The sequence below is a fragment of the Myotis davidii genome, unplaced genomic scaffold (assembly GCF_000327345.1).
Source record: "Myotis davidii unplaced genomic scaffold, ASM32734v1 scaffold200, whole genome shotgun sequence".
In the NCBI taxonomy this organism is placed as follows: domain Eukaryota; kingdom Metazoa; phylum Chordata; class Mammalia; order Chiroptera; family Vespertilionidae; genus Myotis; species Myotis davidii.
The window spans coordinates 4,588,738-4,593,122 of NW_006293700.1; positions in this window are offsets into that span (position 1 = coordinate 4,588,738).

The following is a 4,385-nucleotide window of genomic DNA, read 5'->3' on the forward strand; positions in this document are numbered from 1 at the left end:
AGGAAGAAGAGAGGAGAGGAGAGGAGAGGAGAGGAGAGGAGAGGAAAGATAGAAAGAAGGGGAGAGGAAGGGAGGGAAGGAGAGGGGAGAGACCTTGGCTGTAGTGGCTCAGTTGGTTGTAGGTCAGCCCATGCACCCAAGGGTTGCTGGTTTCATTCTTGTTCAGAGATTGATCCCCAATAGGGGCATGCAGGAGGCAAACGATTGATGTTTTGCTTTTGCATTGATGTTTCTCTCTCTCTCCCTCTCCTTTCTCTCTCAAAATAAGTACAAATATTTTTTTAAAAAAAGAAAGAATCCTTTTCAGTTCACAAACATTGAGCAAAGCCTGCGATTCTGAGTGTAGGGTTTTCCTATAAAAGCCATAGAAGAGAGGATGTCATAACATAAGAAAAGCCCACAAACTAAAGGCACAAGGGCAGTTCTCGGGGCGGAAGAGACGCCTTCAGGATACAGAAACAACTGCCTTCATTCAGCCACTCAACTCAACCCTAATGAGCGGGACTGAAACACGGGAGAGTGATGGAGAAACGGAACTCAAAGGCTTTGTGTGTGTGTGCTTGGCCATTTGGGGAAAGCCGAAAGGAGACTGTATCATGGGCTCATCATAACATCACGGGCAGCCAGAGCAGGGTGACAGGAGAGATTTCAAGCCGTGCGGGCCAGTTCCCCATAGTCTGTGACACACAGTAGAGTTCCTGAGGGGTTAGAGAGGGGACGGATAAATGAGGAGAAGCCTGGCAGACACCATTCAGGATACCCAGGGACACAGAGGCACCAGGGATGTTGCCATGGAGACAGCCCAACCCCAAAACTTTTCCTCCCCAACCAGGAGGTTAAGGACCCTTTGTTGTGCATTATAGCACATCTTGGTAAAGAGAAGGAAGAGAGAAGATACCTCCAGATGGGAAGAAATTTGAAATGACCATCGAAAAGACACTAAGAACAGGAATAAATGCTAGTAATTAGCCTACCAAGGTTAAGGTTTGATTTAGTTTTGCTGTTTTTTCATCTGTGGGAAAGGGTGCTTAAGAGCAAGATGAGATCAGTTATAGAAAATTAATCACACCCCACTGCACCACGTCTGAGCTGTAGTACGTCTGACCCTGTGAGGGGGCGTTACCCAGGCATGTTTGGCACCCTTTCCCCGCAAGCTCTGCTTCTGTTCTTTCCCGTGGGCCTATAGAAAGTTGGTGATAACTGTCCCATGCTAACAGAAGCATTTATTGAGAAACAAGGTGACTTGTTCATTCTGAGTGAAATCTCGTAATTGTGAGCATGTACAACTGTGCTCTCCCACAAAAAAAAAAAAAGGAGAATGAAGGTCAATTAGCTGAATTAATCATTGGTTAATGTTAAATAAAATATTATGATAATGTAAAGATATACACAAAACTAAAACCAAGTCAAACTAAGGAAAATAGGACATAGCTGAGAAAAATTACATCAAAATGAATGTTATTCTTGGAAAATAAAAATATGCTAAATTAATGTACATTATACAATGCCTTCTAAGAAGTGATTATGATAAATACTAATACTAACTGAGTTGCAGGACTCTTATTTTAGTTCTTTTGTGTGTGTGTGTGTTTTTTTAGTTTCATTTATTTCTTCTTTTAATAAGTTTTAAATTGATTTCATAAAGGGAAGGAGAAGAAGAGAGAGATAGAAACATCAATGGTGAGAGAATCATTGATCTGCTGCCTCCTGCACGCCCCCTACTGGGGATGGAGCCTGCAACCTGGGCCTGTACCCTTGACTGGAATCGAACCTGGGACCTTTCAATCCGTAGGCCGACACTCTATCCACTGAGCCAAATGAGCTAGGGCTTATTTTAGTTCTTTATATGTTAGCATAAAGCTATTGCTTTGTTTTTTTTTAAAAAAAAGTGTATTCCAGAGCAAAATATGCTAAGATTTAATCATTTAAAAAATGTTTTAGTCTTCTATTTTGCCATTTTTCCCCTATAAGTGAACTGACAGATTGAAAGCAAAGTGAAATTTCAGCATTTAGACTTATATAAGGTCATGAATAATTTAAAGAAACAAACCTCTTGTTTTTTCCTTATAGTGTTACAGTATTTTTGGTGTCCTTTCCTCAATCCTGCATTTGAATTAGACTTCAGTTTGCATGTGAAAATAAAGTCCAAAAGACGAAGAAATGCATATCTTTTAGGTATCAAGTTCTTAACCTATAAAATTAAGAGTTTGGACTTGAAGATAGCTAAATATTTAAAAGTTCTGTGATCTAGGGGTTCTTTAAAATTCATCACACTGGTCTTCAATTTTTATACTAAAATCAAAAGAAAAACTTACATACATTATTGTATTCATATCCATTATATCATCACACTTCAATTATTTTAAAATTCCATAAATATTATGCAAAGAATAGCTTACATCTTTAGTTTTGTAAGGGGAAAAATCCCAAACACTAAAATTCAAAATCAAGAAAGGGCCCAGGTAGCCATCTGGTGGCTACTTAGGGAAATACATCTGAATATGCCCATCAATATTTGAATAGAGAATAAATAATAATTCTTATACTAAGTTAATATTTGTATGATTGTAAAGATTATCTAAAAGGTTTTAATTTATTATGAAATTTAATTTTTTTATATTTTTTAAAGCATATAGTTTTTCCCATTCTAATACTAGTAAAATATACTATTGTCCTTTGCTAATTATTGTAAGTTAGGTCATCATTACATTTTCAAGATAATAGCTCTTCTAAAATATCAGCCCTACATAGACTATGCACTTAAAGTTGTGTAATTATGGGTTATCTTTTTATAAATATCTATATATAGTATTCATATTTATATATAGGACCTTTCAACCAATATGCATATATAAATACATATATACTAATAAGTGCCAGGTTTGTAATCACATGAAAAGCATAGCTCAAGTTTTATAAATAACAAAAAGTACATGAGTAATAATATACAAGCATACATTAACATCGTTAAACTTCACTAAAGTATAAAAAATCAGAGAAAGATCATATCATTCTAAAGAAAGATAATTGTAGGAAAAATCTGTGTATTATTGCTTTTATATACTATATCTCATCTACCTAATTTTATAAATATTTTGAAAAAGAGTTTCTTTTCAATGTATCTCTTTTAAGCAGTGAAATAAAAACAAGTTTATAATTTAATATGACCATGATGAAATGAAAAAAACACAAACAAAACCCATAGATATTCTTAGTGAAGTTCTGTAGGCAGAGACAAAACAAATATATAAATTTACCAGAGGATTGTTTATGCTATATGTCTACATAAAAAAAGAAAAGAAGGAAAGAAAACAAAATTAAAAGCTATGAAAAATAATCCATGTGGCATATTTTTCCCAAAAGGCAAATAATATTCTCAATATATTTAAATAAGTGTTGTTCCAAAAGCAAGTATATGAGGTTAGCAGTGCATTTTATAACGCAATCATTTTATTGGTAACAGAATGTTTTGTTGGGCTTTTGCAGCATCATTGCAGATGAGATTTAATGTAATGTTCACTTAAATATGGAGGCTTGTCTACACGTCTTACCCTGGTGAAAACCCTGCTTAGAATTGATTTTTAAATGTGTAATATTTTTATCCTGTATGACTTCATTGCCAATTTTATGAACAGTGAGTTTTTCAGTCAATAAAGCTGAAAGGAGCAATATACGAAGTTTTAGTCAGGCGGGGATGCAAATTGAGAAGACGATCAGTCTGATAACCAAGGCAAACATTAAGCACGCAACAGCACTTATTTTGCAACCCCAACATCTTCCTCTAGAAATGTTGATGTGAATAAGTTCTCGTGAAAACTCGTGGTTTTTTAACTGGTTTCTTTAATTCTTCGCTTAAGTGCAAGTTTGTTCTCCTCAAGCCAAGGAAAAAAAAAGAGAACATTTTTTAAAGATTTTATATTTTTAGAGTAGTTTTAGGTTCATAGAAAACTTGAGAGAAAGGTACAGAGATTTCCTGTATACCCTCTGGTCCCCTGCCCTCTCCCACACGCATAGCCCCCCCCCCTCATTTAGACTTATATAAGGTCATGAATAATTTAAAAAAATAAACCTCTTATTTTTTCCTTATAGTGTTACAGTGCCCCCCCGCCCCCCGTTATCAACACCCCCCACTGGAGTGGTACATTGTCACAATTGATGAACCTGCATTGACACATCATAATCACCCAGAGTCCATAGTTTACATTAGGGTTCACCTTGGTGGTGTATGTTCCATGAGTCCCAACAAATGTGTAATGACAAGAACCCATCATTATGGTGTCATACTGAGTGTTTCCCTGCCCTGAAAGTCCCCTGAGCTCCACCGATTCATCCCCCAGCTCCCGGCCCTCAACCACTGGCAACCACTGATCTTTTTACTGTCTCTA